Source organism: Camponotus vicinus, unplaced genomic scaffold (assembly GCF_025532165.1).
Source record: "Camponotus vicinus isolate PSW18456_S1 unplaced genomic scaffold, iyCamVici1.0 SCAF_8, whole genome shotgun sequence".
NCBI lineage: Eukaryota > Metazoa > Arthropoda > Insecta > Hymenoptera > Formicidae > Camponotus > Camponotus vicinus.
The window spans coordinates 7,085,306-7,107,327 of record NW_028141980.1 but is presented as its reverse complement, the minus strand read 5'-3'; positions in this window follow the sequence as shown (position 1 = coordinate 7,107,327).

The window sequence follows — 22,022 nt, the reverse complement described above, 5'->3', positions numbered from 1 at the left end:
CACATGTCACGCATAACTCCTGCCGCCAAATCAAATGAGTCGGTGAATTACCTACCTCACCACGGCGTTCTGCGGAAGACCAGCGTCACCACGAAGCTGCGCGTGGTCTTCAACGGCTCCACACCTGCTGCTTCGGGCAGAACTCTGAACGACTATCTTATGGTGGGCCCGAATTTGCTGCCTCCTCTCGCCGACGTGCTACTCCGTTGGTGACAACACCGATACGTCCTCGCCACCGACGTCGAAAAAATGTTCCGGCAGATCCTGGTACATCCGGACGATAGGGACCTGCAAAGAATTCTGTGGCGTTATTCCGAGCAAGACAGTCCAGCGGAGTATCAGCTGAGCACGATGACTTACGGTCTGGCGTGTGCGCCGTTTCTGGCGATGCGCACCCTGAAACAGTTGGCCAAGGACGAGGGTGAGCAGTATCCTCTGAGAGCAGCTGCGCTCCGACGAAACGTCTACATGGACGACATCTTGACTGGAGCATCGACATTCACGGAGACCCGGGAGATGTGCAAGCAGCTGTCCGTGACATCTGCATAGCGGCTTTCCTCTCCGGAAGTGGTCGGCCAACGACTCGGCTCTAATCTCAGGCTCCCGCTGGAGCATCGGTTGCAGCGCAAAATCCGTGACTGGCGACCGCACGAGGCTCACTCCACCTTGGGGCTGCAGTGGCACCCCGCTACGGACGATTTCTCCTTCGCCACCCGGCACATTGCGTTACCGTCCGTCACCAAGAGATCCGTGCTGTCCTTGGTGGCGCAACTGTTCGACTCTCTTGGCTGGTTGGCGCCGGTCGTGGTCCGTGCCAAGATCGCCTTCCAATCTACTTGGCTCTAAGGACTCGAGTGGGATGCCCCGCTCGACGATGTCTCCGCATCAAACTGGGTCGACTTCCATGCTGAGATACCGGTCGAGCAAATCCGAGTACCTCGCTGGATCAGTCTGGCCCCTTCTTGCACACACCTCGAGGTCCATGGCTTCTCCGACGCCTCTGAACGCGCGTATTTCCGCCGTCGTGTACCTGAAGACAAAATTAAACGACTCATAGGTCATCAGCCTAATCATCGCCAAAACGAAAGTCACACCACTCAAGCAGGTATCGTTACCTCGCTTGGAGTTATGCGCTGCCGTCCTTCTCTGCCGCCTAGCCAAACACGCCATGGCGATCCTCGACTTAGCCGCACCACTTCACCTGTGGACGGACTCCACCGTCACGCTGGGCTGGATTCGCGGCCACCCAACCAGGTGGCAAACCCACGTCGCGAACCGCGTCTCCGAGATCCAGAGGACAACCCCGCAGGCTACGTGGCATCACGTCCTGCATTTCCGACCAGGACAACCCAGCCGACTGCGCTTCCCGTGGTCTCTCTCCCAGGGCGCTGCTGAGTCACCCACTGTGGTGGCAAGGTCCACCTTGGCTAAGGTTAAAAACCGCTGCGTGGCCGACTACCATCAGCCATAACATCGAGGAGGAGAGGCGCACCCGAGTCCACGCCGAAGCAACAGCGGCACCAACGAGCGAGACCGCCGAGTTGCTGTGTTTCTCCTCCCTGCAGAGACTCCTGCGCATAACAGCCTGGTGCCGACGGTGGCTGAACGTGAAGGCAGGTCGTGCAGCGGTCACTCGCCGGCGCTTCCCCGGAACGACTCTGTCTGCTGACGAGATAGAGGAGGCTCGAGTTTCCTGGATCCGGCGAGTGCAATCTGAAAATTTCAAGGCCGAATTAAAATTAATAAGTCAGGGTCTTACGCTCAGAAAATCAAACTCACTCGTCCGTTTTAATCCCTTTTTAGATCCTGAGGGCCTCTTGCGGGTTGGTGGCCGGCTTAAGCACTCCATCTTGGCCTACGACGAGCGTCATTCCGTCCTCCTGCCGAAGGACTCGCACCTCACCCGGCTAATTGTGGACGACTGTCATCGACGAGCGTTGGATGGCGGAACGCAGCTCACATTGTCTCTAATCCGCCAGCGATACTGGATTCCACGAGGTCGAGCAATCGTTAAAGGGGCTATCTCGCGATGCCTCATTTGTGTGCGATGGCGGGCGGCAACCCCACAGCAGTTGATGGACAACCTTCCACGAGAACGCATGATACCTGCGAGGCCCTTCCTTCACACCGGGGTCGACTACGCCGGGCCGATTCAACTCCGCACCACCAAAGGGCGTGGACACCGGCTCTTACAAGGCATTCGTAGCGGTCTTCGTCTGCCTTGCTTCCAGCCGTACACCTTGAAGTGGTCTCCGACTATACGGCCGAGGCCTTCCTTGCGGCTCTCAGACGATTCGTCTCTCGCCGCGGCCTCTGTCGCAGTCTCCGAAGTGACTGCGGAACCACCTTCGTGGGAGCCGATTCTAAGTTGAGGGCTCTCTTCACCGCTGGCACCCCCGAAAGTCACTGGGTCATCAACAGACTCGCCTCCGAGAAAATCGAGTGGAAGTTCAACCCTCCCTCAGCGCCGCACTTCGGTGGTATCTGGGAGGCCGCCGTCAAGTCGTTAAAACACCATCTTCGACGGGTGCTTGGCGACGCCACACTAACATACGAGGAGATGAGCACTCTCCTCGCTCAAGGCGTGCCTAAATTCGCGGCCACTGCAGGCGCTCTCGGACGACCCTGAGGATCTAGCTGCGTTGACGCCCGGACACTTCCTGGTGGGAGCCGCCCTGACTGCCGTACCCGAGCCGTCCTTGCTGGATCAACCGGCGACTCGCTTATCCCGCTGGCAGCTCCTGCAAAAAAATGCGAGATCACTTTTGGGAGCGCTGGTCGAAGGAGTACCTTCACTCCATAACTCACTGTCCCAAGTGGTTGCGCGAAGAGGCGGGCTTCCAGGTCGGCCGACTATGTCTCCTCCGGAACGAGCTCACACCACCAATGAAATGGCCACTCGCGCGAATCACGAAGGTCTACCCCGGAGAGGATGGCCAAGTTCGCGTCGTCACCGTGCGCACCACAGCTTCCGAGTTCGTACGACCGGTGGTAAAACTCGTAGTGCTACCCGTCAACAGCAGCGAGGATTACGGACCTCAACCGTAATAGATCCGATCTCGCGAGTAATAAATTTAAAATAATTAGTAATAAATTTAAAATAAATTAAAGCTTCAATTTTCGATATATTCACATGTATATTCAATGTAAAATAAATTCTCCTATTGCATGCAGCGCATCCACTGCCCAAATAGCCTAATTTCGCCAAACGCTTTCGGCGAGGCGGGCGGAATGTTCGAAACACGTCGAGCATTAAAAAATTCATTAAGACTCGCGTAATTGTACTCCATTAAAAAGGAGACTCGAGGGCCCGACTACTCATTCGGCGCCCCTGGCAGCCGGTAGCGAGATATCGCTTTGTCAGCGAAAATCCAAAAACAGCGTTCGCCCTTCTCGAAAGATCTAACAACAACAAATAACCCGTTAGATCATTCAATTTAAACGTTGTCTCAGTAACCGCCGAGTTCTTGAAAAATCGGGATCTTTCGAGAAGGGCTTGAGTATAAATTGACGCGATCGCGGAGCACTGCGCCTTTTGTCGAAAAGTCTCCGACGCGCTCATTTAGCTTTCTGTTATCAAAAACGTTCTTTCCGTCGCTTGTGGAATATATCGATCTTCTCCGTTGCTTGCGGATTTAAAAATTTAGCTTGAATTTTACGATCTTCATTTCGTCGTTTAAATTAAAAGACAGTGTAATTTTAACTAGATTATAATAAAGGACAAGACTTTTGTACATAGATATATATCGAGACTTATCGCTTTCTCCTTTCCTCGTCGGAGTCTCTTTCTCTAGCGCCGCGCTCACTTCCCGGTCTATTCTCGCGCATTCGCTAACAGACGATATAGAAAATGTTCCACCAAAATCAGCATTAAAAGTTAATAAAAACAAGAAAAATAATACATTTATACAAATAAATAATACAAGAAAAGGTATCTAAAAAAAAAATATTTTATATATATTACTATTGGATTACTTAATATTTACTTCAAATTGCAGAAAAGTCCACTCATGAATTATCGTACAACATATTAAATTAAAAATTAAGAAAAAGGAATTAAAACTTCGAAAAAGACATTAAAGATGCAAGGAAATATTTTAGCCCAATTAAGAGAAATAAAATATATTTTGGCACAGTCTGCAGAATCAATAGTATAAGAACTTATATTGTTAGTATAAGAAATATTATATGATTTTGTGCAATATATATAAATATAGAAAGTTTGTGTTTTTGTTCATATAAAATTTATTCGCATAATTTTAAAAAATGTATTTTTTGGTTTTTATAATATAATAAATATTTCTTACAGATTATACCAATTTACGGAATTATGTAAAATATCTCTCAATGATCGCTTCACGTGTTGCATGTCCTCTGGCGCGCATATTTTGAGGTACATTATCTATTCCGATATTTTCCTCATTAATATCTTCGTCATCTAAATATATTTCAACATCCGCAACATTATATTGTTTAGCAATATTATGCAAAACACATGTTGCATTTACTATGAGTGCTAAAAAATAATAACAAGATTTTATAGTAAATTTAAATATAATTTTTATAAAATATTAAAATTAATTATATTTCTTTTACCAGCAAATTCTGGTGAATAATGTAACGCCCTTTCTTTACGCAAACTTCTCCATCTTCCTTTTAAAATTCCTATTGTCCTTTCTACAGAGCATCGTGCTCTCACATGACTCTCCGTATATGCAGCACTTGGGGACCCTGGTGGCTGATTTAATTTTGGCGTTATGAGGAATAGCAACAATGGGTATCCAGAATCTCCTAAAGTCATAAATTATAGAAATTAAATATACTAACACAAGCATACACTAAAAAAATTAATTTATATTATAACATAACTTTATGAATCATCTCAATTATAATATGTAATTCTGAATGAATATTGAATGATTCACACTTTTTCATGTTATGTAGATAAAGAATAAAGAATTTTATAATTTATATATTAATATATAAAAATCACACTTTCTTACCTAACAGCCACACATTTCTTCTTTCATTTTCGTATTGATTTAACATGTGCCTCCATAAACGGGATGAGTTCCATACTCTAGCATCATGTGTACGACCACCATGATTTGCAACAACAGCCAATATTTTGCAATAATAATCAGACACCTGTAAATAAAATATAAAATAAATAAAAAGCACAGTGAGAAAAGATGTACGTATATGCAGTCGTGTGGACAATAAGGTTCACGAATATATTTGTGAATTTCGAAATGCACTTTTCTTATTCAGTGGAAGAATACTAGATGTTGTATTGTACAAGGCATATGTGTTTTGAAATTCATAAATATTCGTAAACCTTATTGTTTTTCATAAGAAGATAATTAATAAATAAAATAATAATAATAATTTGTATTTACAATCATAACGTTTAAAGAATGAAATAGCTTCCTATTTATATATAAATGTTCCCTATTTTTTGTAGGAGGCCAAATCGCTACATGCGTTCCATCTATAGCTCCTATCACACCTGGGAAATTTGTATTAATCAAGTAAATATATAATTTAGTTTTGTACAAAACAAAAGTATGATATAAGTTCATATAATTTTTTTTACAAATTTTAAGTTTTTTTATACCTCAGATCAAATTGAAAAACATAAAACAAATAATAGCAAAATTATGCTCTTTTTAAGAATAACAATATATTTAAAATATTATGTAGTTAAAAGTTACAACTTACTGTTGCTGGACAAACTGAATTTCATCATTCTGAGTAGAAAATTTTATCCATCGTGACATTATGGCGTTCAGTGCATTAACAATTTCATGTATCGCTTTACTAACTGATGCTTGGCACATACAAGATAAAAAATCCTGACCAATTCTCCTCTGATAAGATCCCGAACTTAACAAACTTAAGGTTGCTAAAAGCTTTAAAATAGAAATAAATTAAATAAAATATCAATTAATTAATATTACTCTAATAACAAAAAATTAAAAATAACTACTTTATATTACATTATACAGGGAGTCATGGAAATTTTAGCCCATACGAAGTAAGGAGGTAGGTTTGGCTCAAATTAAGAAGGAAGGACTTGTACTGTTTTGTGATATTCGCAATAATTAACGAAAAATTAAATAAAGAATATCGGCCAATCTGCGTGAGTAGAAGCGCGCGGCGACGAGAGTCGTCCCACTGTAATCCTATACTAGGCGCGCGGCGAAGCGATGGGCGGATCGCTCTCCGAGACATGATGGTGGCGGGCGATATATCGCAATACCGTGCCGAAAAATGACCCGTCCTTTTAGTGGCGAGAAAATGATGCGCTATCATTTCCACACCACCTTGCGGTAGATAGCATGGTGCGCTTTTTTTATAGTGGTTTCCCCCATAGGCCTATTCCACTCTCAATTTAAATATTTGTGAAAATTGTTCAAAATTTTACTGTACGCTGAATGTATCGTAAATGTAAAAAATTGATGATGACAGTACCTTCACAAAAATTGATCCGTGGTTGAAAATCCCTCGATAAAATGTGTTGCACACGTTGGTAATGATACGAGCGTAATCCGTTACACGTAAGCGTAAGCGTTACGTAAAGCGTGATGTACCGCGTATCGCGAAAAACCAAATTCATGTGCCACACGACGCATGCTAGTTCCAGGATTTTCATAAAATGCTTCAAGAATCCTTTCTTCATCTCGTACACGAAGACGCACTGCGGTTATCTCGATATTATGCACGATACCCAGTTTCACATAATTATTGCACAACTCGTAAAACTGTACGTTCACTTGGCTCTCGTGCACGCCCGGAAAATCATTCCACGTAAATTACGGCCGCGCGATAAGTATTTTCTCCCGCTAGCCCGTATATTCCTGCAGAATACACTTCATTTTCACTATTAATTTACTACGCGAACACAAGATTTTTACTAAAACCGTCTAAGCTCTCGCAGGCTGTTGCCAAAGTGCATACGCCAGCAGCACGCAACTACAGCTGAGCGGACATGCGAGTGTAAGCGTACGTGTGAGCTCGGCGCTTGCGCATTATGATTACACTCACATGTCCGCTCAGCTGTAGTTGCATGCTGCTGGCGTATGCACTCTGGCAACAGCCTGTGAGAGCTGAGACAGTTTTAGTAAAAATCATGTGTTCACGTAGTAAATTAACAGTGAAAATGAAGTGTACTCTGCAGGAATATACGGATATGATTGTGGCATACGAGCCAGCCGGAGAAAATACTTATCGCGCGGCCGCAATTTATGTGGAATGATTTCCCGGGCGTGTACGAAAACCAAGTGGACGTACAATATTACTGTTGTGCAATAATTATGTGAAACTGGGTGTCGTGCATAATATCGGGATAACCGGTCCAGCAGTGCGTCTTCGTGTACGAGATGAAGAAAGGATTCTGGAAGCATTTTATGAAAATCCTGGAACTAGCGTGCGTCATGTGGCACATGAATTTGGTTGAATTGTTAATTGCAAATTACATTTTTTTTTTTCAAAACAATTATGTGTTTTCTTTACACCAATCGATTCCTCTCATTATTTTGTACATAAAAGTATTAAGGTAAGTTAATCGAAAAATGAATATTTTACTAGATATTTTATGGTTTATGTAAAATTAAGAAATTATTTCAAGCCTTATAACTCGAAAAGTACTTGATGAAAAAATACTTTATTATAGTGTTTTGGAAAGCTCTCGACATAAGCTATAAGAATATGCAATAAAAAATAGGTGGTTCCATTTAAGAAATTAAAGGTGTCCTTGATCTCACCTTAACGATGCCATCCAAGGTCAAACCAATGACACCATCTTATGTTCCTCTCAAAACCATACAATTTTTGTCGAAAACGTTTTTCTCTAAAATGCTTAGTTTTTGAAAGAAAAGGGGTGTACGGGTGGTCTAGGACACCCTGTATATATATATATATATATATATATATATATATATATATATATTTATTTATTTATAAAAAATATTTATTTATATTTAATTATTTAAATTGTATTAATTTTTTACTTTCAGTTCCAATGGAATTGCCGTTGCTCTCACACCTTCCTGCACGTAAGGTCGTATAGAGTTGCATAATTCCAATGTAGCAACTTTTGAAAGCCTGTGAATTAAATATATCTTACTTAAAAAGTTTTAATTTTTGAATATATTTGATGAACTGAATTGTTGTGATATAAATGTTAATGTGGCAAATTATTGTTCATGTCATATTATATTAACTCGACAAACACTATTATCTTTTGATATACAGGGCGATCCCGAAAAACCTTCTGTCTGTGAAATGACGTATTCCTGACACCATTCTAAGACAATTTTTCCTTTACCATAATTTGATTTGAAGCGTAGTTTTGAATTATTAAAGGAAGTAGTTAACGTATGACGGGTCGAATACAAGAGGCAGGCAAGGGTGGCGCGATTCACCGTCAGACGCGGGTACTTACGCGGGGCGCCTGCTGCGATCAGCTGGTCGCTATACACATACAGACACACATGCGAACACATACATTCTCTCTCTCTCTCTCTCTCTCTCTCTATATATATATATATATATATATATATATATATATATATATGAGAAAGTGTTAGAATTAGTGGTAAAGAAGCAAATTGAAATGTATCTGGAATCTAATAGTATTATAACAGAACATCAATCAGGTTTTAGAAAACAGTATTCGTGTGAAACGGCAATTCAAACTGTTGTTGACGAATGGAAATTAATAGTTAGCGAAGGAAAAATGGTTGGAGTAATATTTATGGATCTTAAGCGAGCTTTCGAAACAATAGATAGAAAAAGATTAATAGAAAAATTATATCAATATGGAATTAAAGGGATGGTTTTAGAATGGTTAAAATCATACTTAAATAATGGAACGCAGCAGGTTCGTTTCAACGATAAATGGTCTAAATTAATTGCCACTGAATATGGAGTGCCGCAAGGATCTGTACTAGGACCCTTGTTATTTATTGTATATATTAATGATATAATTAAAATTTGCCCTGAAGGATGTAGTATAAAAATGTTTGCGGATGATACATTAATATATATACCTGGTGAAAGTAGTGAGCAGTTAGAGTCAGAAATGAATATGGCATTTAATATGGTAGAAAAATGGATGAATACAAATAAATTGAAAATGAATGCAGGAAAAACGAAATATGTGATAGTTAAGAGTGTAAGAAAGGAACTGAAAGGAAATATTGTATTGAAATGCTTGGACGGAACTGAGATAGAACGAGTAGAGATAATGAAATACCTAGGAATAATTATTGATGATAAACTTCGATTTAAAGATCATTGTGGCTATATGTTAAAAAAGATAGGAAAGAAGACGAGTTTTTTAAATAGAATAGGAAATTGTATATCGGCATATATTAGATGTATTGTATATAAGGCAATCATAGCACCTCACTTCGAATATTGTGCAACGTTGTTAATGAATATGGGAGAAACATAGCTGGATAAATTGCAAGTAGCGCAAAATCGGACAATGAGGGTTATATTACAGTGTGATAGGTATACCAAAGTGGAACATATGCTGCAAGCGTTGCAGTTCATGTCCGTAAGACAGAGGCTATACTATAATGTATGTTCATTTATTTTTAAGATTGTAAGGAATTTGCTGACAGAGCAGCTACGAAATAGACTAGAAATAGTAGGAAATGTAAGTGAGAGACAAACACGACAGGCCGGAGATATTGCAATACAATTTCGCAGAACAAGAAGTGCGCAAAAGAGTATGTTTTATGAAGGAGTGAAATTATATAATGATTTACCAGCCGAAATGAAACATTGTGATAGGATCGAACCATTTAAGCGAATGTTAAAGGAATATATATTATTTAATGTTATTTAATGTAATTTAAAATTGTATACTACAAATAGTTGAGAAAGCTAATAAAGGTCAATCAATCAATCAATCAATCTCTCTCTCTCTCTCTCTCTCTCTCTCTCTCTCTCTCTCTCATTCGCTCACTCACCTGTAATTTTTTTTTTTACAAGAGAGGGCAAAATGCATTTTATGCATATCAACCGGTCGATCCAGTGAGTTATATGGGACTCGAGTACCAAGTCGAATTACCAACTCGGTACTCCCTACCCACTAAAAACCTCTCTCTTTTCACGAATTTCCTTTGACACACTGTCCCTCTGACTTCCCGAGATCTCTTTTCACATAACGTCAAAAAATAGTTATTATTACCTTGTTCGATGACTTTTGATGTATTGCTGTAATTGCTTGAAGGAGAAATGAATTTTCCGATAGATCGTACGTTCTCAAATTTAACGTAGATATCACGTTGCAAAAGACAAGAAATCCACACTAAATTATTAACTGAAAGTTTTTCTTCTTTCATAAACTGTATTCTTGTATAAACTTTAACGTAATCACATTTATTTACTCACTCGATGAGACGAGAAATTTACTAATGACTCTATCACTAATCACTATTAATCACTGTCGAATAATAATTGTTGGCGATTAAAAATCACTCGATGAAAGAAACACGCGCGGACACGTTACTACACGACGCGACGACGCGACAATGCGACGATAATTACTCGGCGACTGCAAGCAGTTTTTTGTCATGGTAGGTTGCGGTAGGTTAAGGTACTACTGGCGCTATCGAACGCGATCATATGTTCGATTGAAGAATGCGGTAAACATAATAAACATTTAACATATTAATATTATTATTATCATGAATGTGTGTGATATCCATACATCGTATGATATGTATTTAAAAATTAATTAGATTAAATAAGTGTTTTTAAAATATTTATTACTTTTACTATTATCATATAAAATATTAATATTAAATATTTATTTAAGATAATAGTAAAAGTAATAAATATTTTAAAAACACTTATTTAATCTAATTAATTTTTAAATAGATATCATACGATGTATGGATATCACACACATTCATGATAATAATAATATTAATATGTTAAATGTTTATTATGTTTACCGCATTCTTCAATCGAACACATGATCGCGTTCGATAGTGCCAGTAGTACCTTAACCTACCGCAACCTACCATGACAAAAAACTGCTTGCAGTCGCCGAGTAATTATCGTCGCATTGTCGCGTCGTCGCGTCGTGTAGTAACGTGTCCGCGCGTGTTTCTTTCATCGAGTGATTTTTAATCGCCAACAGTTATTATTCGACAGTGATTAATAGTGATTAGTGACAGAGTCATTAGTAAATTTCTCGTCTCATCGAGTGAGTAAATAAATGTGATTACGTTAAAGTTTATAAAAGAATACAGTTCATGAAAGAAGAAAAACTTTTAGTTAATAATTTAGTGTGGATTTCTTGTCTTTTGCAACGTGATATCTACGTTAAATTTGAGAACGTACGATCTATCGGAAAATTCATTTCTCCTTCAAGCAATTACAGCAATACATCAAAAGTCATCGAACAAGGTAATAATAACTATTTTTTGACGTTATGTGAAAACAGATCTCGGGAAGTCAGAGGGACAGTGTGTCAAAGGAAATTCGTGAAAAGAGAGGGGTTTTTAGTGGGTAGGGAGTACCGAGTTGGTAATTCGACTTGGTACTCGAGTCCCACATAACTCACTGGATCGGTCGGTGGGTATGCATAAAATGCATTTTCCCCTCTCTCGTAAAAAAAAAAATTACAGGTGAGTGAGCGAATGAGAGAGAGAGAGAGAGAGAGAGAGAGAGAGAGAGAGAGACAGACAGACAGACAGACAGGCAGACAGACAGACCAGTCCGGATGGCGTCGCGGGTAAGATTTGGACCCTTGCCCGTGATGCATTGGGAGAACCCCTCAGGCACCTATATAATAGATGCCTGAGGGAGAAGGTCTTCCCAACGGCATGGAAAGAGGCCCGTTTGGTCCTCCTGCCGAAACCGGGGAAGGAGGCGGGGGACCCCTCTGCATACAGACCCCTGTGTTTGCTGGACGAGGCGGGCAAAATCCTTGAAAGGATAATAGCCGGTCGTCTCGCCCAGCTCCTGTCGCGGAAGGAAAGTGGATTGCACGATGGCCAATTTGGTTTCCGGGAGGGCCGTTCTACTATAGATGCGGTTAGTCGTCTTAGGGCCCTCTCGGATAAGGTTGTTGGGGAAGGCGGGGTGGCGTTGGCGGTGTCGTTGGACATCGCCAACGCATTCAACACCCTGCCTTGGAGGTGGATAGGGAGGGGTCTGGATCAACACCAGGTCCCTCACTATGTAAAGGCAATAATTAGGGAGTACTTCCGCGACAGGAGATTGATCTACAGGGACCAAGAGGGGTCCCTTGGTGATAGAGAGGTGTATTGCGGGGTTCCACAGGGCTCTGTGCTGGGCCCACACCTGTGGAACCTCGGATTCGATGGGGTATTGCGTACCACACTCCCCCCCGGCTGCCACGTCATCTGCTACGCAGATGACACGTTAGTGGTAGCCGGGGGGAAAGGATGGAACGACGCACTGGCGTTGGCCAACTTGGGTGTGGCCTGCGTTGTGCGCTCCATAAGGAGAATGGGCCTCGAGGTGGCTCCCCATAAGACAGAGGCCATCTTTTTTCACGATGGTTCTCTGGGGCGTCCTCCTCGAGGCGTTGTAAAAGTGGAAGGTGACGACATCGAGGTGGGTGCCCACATTAAGTATTTGGGCCTCCACCTGGACGGAGCGTGGAGCTTCGGCGAACATTTCGCACAAACGGTCCCCAAGATAATAAAAACAGCCGGTGCATTATCGCGGCTGCTGCCAAACCTTGGTGGGCCGGGGGGGGAGGGTACGCCGCCTGTATGTGAATACAGTTAACTCGGTCGCCCTATATGGTGCGCCTGTATGGGCCGACGCAGTGATCGCGTCACGGCGCATCAAGATACAGATGCGCCGTGCGCAGCGCATAATTGCGCTGAGGGCGGCTCGAGCATACCGCACGGCGGCGTACGCGACAGCGACGGTCCTGGCGGGAATCCCCCCGCTGGAGCTGTTAGGGCAGACCCACTCCGAGATGTATCGAAGGGTCAAGGCCCTTAGAGAGGAAGGGATTCGACTCACAGCGGGGGCTAGGACCGTCTTGAGGCGGCAGGCACGACATTCCCTCGTGATCCGGTGGCAGAGATATCTGTCCGAGCCGGACGCGAGGGAACAGAGAGCCGTTAGTGCCATACTCCCCCTATTGCCGGAGTGGCTCGGGAGAGGTTGGGGTGGCGTCACCTATAGAATGGCACAAGTGCTTACCGGGCATGGTTGCTTTGGTAGGTACCTGTGCAGAATTAAGAAGGAGCGCACAAGTGCCACCACTGCAGTGGGGACCAGGACTCGGCGCAGCACACATTGGAGGAGTGCCCTGCGTGGGCAGAGGAGCGCCGTGCCCTGGTCCAAAGCATAGGTAGGGACTTGTCCCTTCCTGCGTTGATCGCTGCGATCCTCCGTAAGGAGGAGAATTGGAAGGCCTTTTCCTCCTTCTGCGAGAGTGTTATGTCGCAGAAGGAGAAAGCAGAAAGAGTAAGGCGGGGCGAGTTACGGCCCCCCGCCCGAAAAGGGGGAGAAGTGCAGATTCGGGGGAGGGCGAGACGTCGTTTGAGACGCCCATAGATCCCCTCCCATGCCCCTCGGCAGTATTATTAGTTTTTAAGGGTAGGGGATAGACAGGCCCACTACCCGGATGGGATATGGTTCGGTCCGTAAGGGACGGAGGGACGTTGTTTCCCCTCCCACTCCCCCACGTTTCCGAGATAGGCCCAGGGGATCCTGTGGGGGATACAGGATCCCTCTGGTTAAGGTCATGAGGGATGATAACGGCGGCGCAGTGTGGCCCTGTGCCACTGTTATGGGAGATCTGGCACTGAGTGCCTATGATGGAGGAACCCCGAGGGGTTGGTGCGCTGGGGGGATCGCGGAAGAATGCCTCTGGCGCCCCCGTGACCCCCTCGAAGGACGCAGTTGGTGGCCACCGTAGGGTTTTTAGTGGGTATACGGTCACGAACATCTGTAACCGGAGTCCCACATAACCCCTCTCCATCCTCTTAGGAGAGGGGTATGCGTAACGCATTTTCCCTACGATAAAATAAAAAAAGGCAGACAGACAGACAGACAGAGAGAGAATGTATGTGTTCGCATGTGTGTCTGTATGTGTATAGCGACCAGCTGATCGCAGCAGGCGCCCCGCGTAAGCACCCGCGTCTGACCGTGAATCGCGCCACCCTTGCCTGCCTCTTGTATTCGACCCGTCATACGTTAACTACTTCCTTTAATAATTCAAAAACTACGCTTCAAATCAAATTTTGGTAAAGGAAAAATTGTCTTAGAATTGTGTCAGGAATACGTCATTTTACAGACAGAAGGTTTTTCGGGATCGCCCTGTATATCTTTGATCATATCTTTGAAAAATCATTATTATAGATCTAGCTTCATTTCATTAATTCAATTATATATGTAAAATCAATATGTTTATATATTGTTTTAAGTATTCTTTTATCTACCGATATAAAAGAATAAATTGTGACTCCCCCCCCCAAAATTTCAAAGGGATTGAATGCATCACGTAGTTGTCTTCTTCGTATTTTCAAAATATTTCTTTCTTCTTGTTCTGCAATTAATTGCAACTGCCACAAAGCAAGTGCCATGTTTATGCTAAAGAATACGAAATTAATAATGATTAATGAATAATTAATAATTTATTATATAAGAAATAAATAATTATATTAAGGTAATTATTTAGAATATGGGCCTCACCTCAAAAATCAATAAAATTATGCTTATTCGACGCGTTTTTACACAAGAAAAAAGAATCTGGCAGATTAATAATAATTTATATGTAATTATATAATATTTGTTTTTTATTATAATTTTATAAATATTTAATTATAATTTTTATGTAACTATTAATTAATTAAGTAATAACTAAACAGTTATACACATGTCACTTGTACAATAGAAATTTTGCAGGTTATAGGCAGCATCACTATTTTCCTATATTTCCACCTTTCTGTCAGCAAATTTCATGGCTAACAAGTGCACATGAAAAATTTCACGTTTCCACACTAATAAAAGTTAGAGACCCTCTAATCCACAGTCTTGTATACAGGTCTGGGCACATCGGCGAAAATATGTGAGCAGAAGTGACGACAATATGGCGTCTACAGTACCTCAATATAGTTAGCAGACAAATTCAATATTTCGCATTTTCTATTATTGCATTCGTTTGGGAATCATTTGGGCAAGTTTAGCAAAGGATTTTCATAGTTTGGGAAATAATAGTTTATTTATAATTAATAAAAATAAGTTCGGCGTATAGTTAGCAGAAATAATTTAAAAAAAATTTTTTTTTTTTTTTAATTAACGTAGAATTATTTGGGAAACACTTCTGTAACGGTCCCATAGTTTGGGAAATAATAATTTCAATGTAATAAATAAATAAAAATTTCACGATCATATAGTTAGCAGACAAATTTGATATTCTCTATTATCTATTAAACCAATCGCTTGGGAATCGTTTGGGCACATTTAGGAATAGGTTCTCATAGTTTAGGAAATAATAGTTTATTTATAATTAATTAAAATAAATTGAGCGTGTAGTTAGCAGACATAAATATTTAAAAAAAATTTTTTTTTTTAATTAACGTGAAATTATTTGGGAAATATGTCTGTAATGTTTTTAACGTTTGGGAAATAATTATTTCATCTGAAAATCGGTAAATATGTCGATGAAAGGAGCCCGCCTCGACCTCCGGGAACATAGCCGGGCAACTTCGACTTTTTTAATTTTTTTTTTTTTTTAATCGTTTGTTGGTTAATTTCTTACGACAAGCATGGAGCTGACACACACACACACACACACACACACACGGGGGGGTGCAAGGGGGGCCTTCGGCCCCCCTGCCGCACCCACCTCGTCTCCCTCGCTTCGCGTGAGAAGTTGCAAAATGGAACCTCGCTTCGCGTGGAAAGTTGCACCCTACCGTAGGCACCCCTACCGGCGGGGTGGGTGCAGGAGGGTGCAACTTTCCACGCGAAGCAAGGTTTCACTTTGCAACTTTCCACGCGAAGCGAGGTTCCACTTTGCAACTTTTCACGCGAAGCGAGGGGGACGGGGTGGGTGCGGGAGGGGGGCCGAAGGCCCCCCTTGCACCCCCGTGTGTGTGTGTGTGTGTGTGTCAGCTCCATGCTTGTCGTAAGAAATTAACCAACAAACGATTAAAAAAAAAAAAATTTAAAAAGTCGAAGTTGCCCGGCTAAGTTCCCGGAGGTCGAGGCGGGCTCTTTTCATCGACATATTTACCGATTTTCAGATGAAATAATTATTTCCCAAACGTTAAAAATATTTATACAGACATATTTCCTAAATAATTTCACGTTAATTAAAAAAAAAATTTTTTTTTAAATATTTATGACTGCTAACTATACGCTCAATTTATTTTAATTAATTATAAATAAACTATTATTTCCTAAACTATGAGAATCTATTCCTAAATGTGTCCAAACGATTCCCAAGCGATTGGTTTAATAGATAATAAAGAATATCAAATTTGTCTGCTAACTATATGATCGTTTATTTATTACATTGAAATTATTATTTCCCAAACTATGGGACCGTTACAGAAGTGTTTCCCAAATAATTCTACGTTGATTAAAAAAAAAAAAAATTTTTTAAAATTATTTCTGCTAACTATACGCCGAACATATTTTTATTAATTATAAATAAACTATTATTTCCCAAACTATGAAAATGCTTTCCTAAACTTGCCCAAATGATTCCCAAATGAATGCAATAATAGAAAATGCGAAATATTGAATTTGTCTGCTAACTATATTGAGGTGTCTACAGTGGGCCGATTACCAGGAGCGTAGACACGTTCTCGGCACCCAAAAGTTAACAATTGTTTTACAATTTATATTTTTTATTGACATTAATACATTTTAATAAAATTATTATAATAAAATTAAACATTTATTATAAAATTAAACAATATTTATTATAAAATTATTATAAAATTATTTTTATAATAATTTATTATAAAATTAAACAATTATTATATTAAACAATTAAACAATTATTATTTATATTTATTATAAAATTAAACAATTATTATAATAAAATTAATAACATTATATTTTCATAAAACGTAACATGTTATAACAAAAAATAAATGTTAATTATTAACTTTTATAATATTTTGCTTGCCTCTTTTTTGTGGCACTTATTTTTCTTGCATTTTTTTTTATTTATCTGTTGAGAATATTGCCTCATCGTTAAGCGTAAATAGTATGTAATTGCATAAGATAGGAGCTCAGAACCATGCTCTGTGCAAGGAAATGAAAATTTATAGTACTTATATATGATATAATATGTGATACGAAGAGACCGTGTGCTAAACAGCCACAAATATACGGCACTATGTTGTATGACAAAACATGTCAACTGCGCTTGCGCGTCGGCCTATTATAGTCGCCATATTGGCGTCACTTCGCTCACACCGGTTATAGTAGAGCTAGTATAGGAGTGCCCAGACCTGTATACAAAACCGTGCTCTAATCCGAGTCTGGACATGAGTAGGTTAGGTTAGATTGTCCGACATTTTTCTTCAAAATACTGAGAGAGAGAGAGAAATATGTGCTACTTCACTCTCTCTTAGTTAATGTCTCATAACCTCTTATTTATACTGCGCGTATGAGTGTAAAGTAATAAATAATGGTTGGATGTGTGGCAGAATTTTATTAATTAATCGTAAATATTACGATAGCAAATCGATGATGCATCATAGTTTAAAATAAAATAATGTATTACTTTTTACATGTATAATATAAATAATTAATATATACAATAAATATTTTTTATGATGTGTATATGTATATATATATGTTACTTATTTCTTATTATTTTTTTAACTATTAATTGATTACTTCAATTTAATTACTATCAAAGTTTATATTTTCAACTCACTCACTCACTCTCTCTCTCTCTCTCTCTCGTAATGTTTAAAAACATTTTTTTTATTCTGTTATTCAGATTGTTATTTTTTATATATTTATAAACTCAATCAAATTTTTTTCTATACCTTTTTATATGTAAGAGATTATTCTAAACAAACTGCAAAGTTAATAATATTAAAACAAATTAAATAAGAAAAATTAAAATTTCCATGTATTTTTTTAAATATTTAATAATTTATTATATTTGATAGCAATAGAAATTTCATAAAACTGGCGCGAATTGAAGAAAAATGGCGGACCAATCAGAGCTTGCTATCTTATGTCCAGACTCTGATTAGAGGGTCTCTAATAAAAGTTTCATGATTCGGTGGAATCGTCGAGTTCACGTGAAAGTTTTGACTTTTCACGATTCCATCCTAGGGGAAAAGATACGTAATCGCTGCCCAGGGCATCGATCATGTAATTTTGAGCGGAATTTTTCACTTTTCACTCAATGATTTCACGTGAACTTTTTCACGAATTACTGTGCGATTATATAGCTAAATCCGTAAAAAGTGAAATTACCAAAGGCGGAGACTAAAACCAGAGAGAAGAATGAGAGGTGTCATGGCCCGCTTTTAGGTGATCCCTGAAAGCGATACGCCCTCTGTGGACCTTAAAAACGTGCACCTAAACTACGAAGCCAAGGTGCACGAATTTTCTCAGAGGGTAACATATAAGGTGCACAATTTTTGGTTCTATTCCGTGCTATGTGCACAAAATGTCGGTAGCACCAGTGCTGTATAGCAAGATGCTTACGTATATCAAATAAATTTTAATATAAATGAGAAATGACGAATTTGCGATCCTCTCACACACACTCTCTCTCTCTCTCTCTCTCTCTCTCTATATATATATATATATATATATATATATATATACATTTTTTTTTTGATATATGAATTTGCAATGAGCAGCGACATATTTTTTCTTAAGAACAATTATATGTTTTTTTTACATTAACTGATTCCTCTTATTATTCTATGCATAAAATTATTAAAGTAAAATAATCGAAAAATGAACATTTTATCAGATATTTTATAATTTATATAAAATTATGTCAACTTAAAGAATCAAATATCTCGTTAACTGTTCAATTTTTGACTATACTATCTTTATAACTTTTTACACGGAATATTGCGAAGAATCGATTTATATAAAAAAATTAGGATGGTTCCATTAAAAAATATGAAAATAATCTTGAAATTTCTAAAACGCTTCCATTTACGAAAACAATATTACTAGCATATCATGGTCCTTTTAATCGTACAATTTTCGTAATTACAATTTTTTCATATCTGTAAAAATAGCGTAGATATTTCAAGTGAGCAAAGTTTTATATACATATATATATATAGTTGTGTGTGTGTGTGTGTGTGTGTGTGTGTGTGTGTGTGCGCGCGCGCGCGTGTGTAGCGTATACGGGAGTTATGTGAGCAAGCGAGAAGATAATAAGAGAGAGCGAAATGGCAATAAGAGCGAACGAGATAGCAATAGCACGAGCAACGAAGACTCGGAAATCGAGTCTTTCTTGCAGCCTGGCATACTATTTCTCTCTCGCTCGCTCCTATTACTATCTCACTCGCTTCTGTTATTGTTTCACTCGCTCTTACGTACTCATATACTGTCATGCTCATCTCGTTATCAAATCTGCCGCTGGCAAGCGGCTGATGACAAATTATGACAAATAAATAAGTTAATTATTTTAAGATATATTTATAAGGGTATAGAAGTAATTTTAATGGAATAATGAAAATTTTGCGATTAAAATAACATCAAATACGGTATCAATCGGATAAACGTAGTTAAATATATAATCAAAATTTTTATTATCAGACCAATTAAAAATTATCCGATTTACGTCGTGTTTGATATCATTTTAATCGCAAAAATCTCAATAATTCATTAAAATTACTTTCAAATGGATAAAATAAAAATTAGAAGTTTCAGTTTTTATTTTATAAGATGTTTACATTCGCGAGGAAGCCGAGTCCGCTTATCTTTACGACCTGTCAAGTGCGAGAGCGACAGCGAAACCGCGAGTCGAGAGCGAGCGAGATGACCTATCATCAAAGAATTCCGAAGTCTCTTACAATCGGCTTCTTCACTTCCTCTATCCATTCGCAATTTACGAGATTATAAAGTAAAAACTGAAACTTTTATTTTTTATTTTATCGATATGAAAGTAATTTTAATGAATTATTGAGATTTTTGCGATTAAAATGATATCAAACACGACGTAAATCGGATAATTTTTAATTAGTCTGATAATAAACATTTTGATTATATATATTTAAATACATTTATCCGATTGATACCGTGTTTGATGTTATTTTAATCGCAAAATTTTTATTATTCCATTAAAGTTACTCGCATACCCTTATAAATATATCTTAAAATGATTAACTTATTTATTTGTCACAATTTGTCATCGGCCGCTTGCCAGCGGCAGGCTTGATAACGAGATGAACATGACAGTATATGAGTACGTAAGAGCGAGTGAAACAATAACAGAAGCGAGCGAGATAGTAATAGGAGCGAGCGAGATAGTAATAGGAGTGAGCAAGATAGAAATAGCACGAGCAACGAGGACTCGAGCTCGAGAATCGGATTTTTCTTGCGCGCTATTATTTTCCTCTCGCTCGCTCCTATTACTGTCTCGCTCGCTCCTATTACTGTCTCGCTCGTTCTTGTTGCTGTTTCGCTCGCTCTCGATTCTTGGGTCCGCTTATCATTCCGGGCTATCTATCACGACTGCCAAGTGTGACAGAGAAAGCAAGACCATGAGTAGAGAGCGAGCGAGATGACCTATCATCAAAGAGTTCCGAAGTCTCTTACAATCGGTTTCTTCGCTTCCTCTATCCATTCGCAATTCACGAAAATGTAAACATCTTATAAAATAAAAATTGAAACTTTTATTTTTAATTTCATCGGTTTGAAAGTAATTTTAATGAATTAAAGAGATTTTTGCGATTAAAATGATATCAAACACGACGTAAATCGGGTAATTTTTAATTAGTCTGATAATAAAAATTTTATAATTATATTTAACTAAATTTATGCGATTTATATTATAAGACATATCTTTAAGACATACATTTACATATCTTAAAGACATGTCTTTACGTTACGATTTCTTCTGTGCGTTAACTGAAGTTTAATTTTACGTACGGAGTTAAATTTACGATTTATACTTAACGTAACGTAATGCGATACGGAACACCTTGTGCGGAGGCCCTAAGCGTCTTGCTATACAGCACTGGTGCTACCGCCATTTTGTGCACATAGCACGGAACAGAACCAGAAATTGTGCACCTTATATGTTACCCTCTGAGAACATTCGTGCACCTTGGCTTCGTAGTTTAGGTGCACGTTTTTAAGGTCCACAGAGGGCGTATCGCTTTCAGGGATCACCTAAAAGCGGGCCATGACACCTCTCATTCTTCTCTCTGCTAAAACTTATAGATTACAAAATTACTAATATTACTAGATTTGTAAATCGCGAAAATGATTTATTGATGATTTATTTGTAATCACTAGGTGCTTTCCATTTACATCAAAACTCAGATAAATCTCACTTCTGTCTTTCTTTAACATGAATGTTGAAGAAAGACAGAAGTGAGATTTATCTGAGTTTTGATGTAAATGGAAAGCACCTACTATGGTACAGCCAATCAGAAGGCTTATAAGTAACTTTTAAAGGAACTTTTATCAATAAAAGAGGATTCAGAATATGGAATATCCTATACCTTTAGAAATATAACCGTTTCTTGTATCTCACAATAGTAACACAATAGATATATATTACAAAGTTACTAGATTTTCACTTTTCCGCCAGCAAATTTGATGGCGAAAAAGTTCACGTGAAAAGTTTCACATTTCTACGTTTTGTCGAGTTACATGATCATGAGTTCACGTGAAACTTTTCACTTTTCGCCTTTCCGCCCTAGGGGAAAAGTTACATGATCGCTGCCCTGATGCGTTATTGATGCGCTGGAAGTGGGGAGATTCTAAGAAATTCTATGCGCTATCAATGCGCGCATTAAATGAAACGGAATAGTTTTCTCTGCAGCTTATGC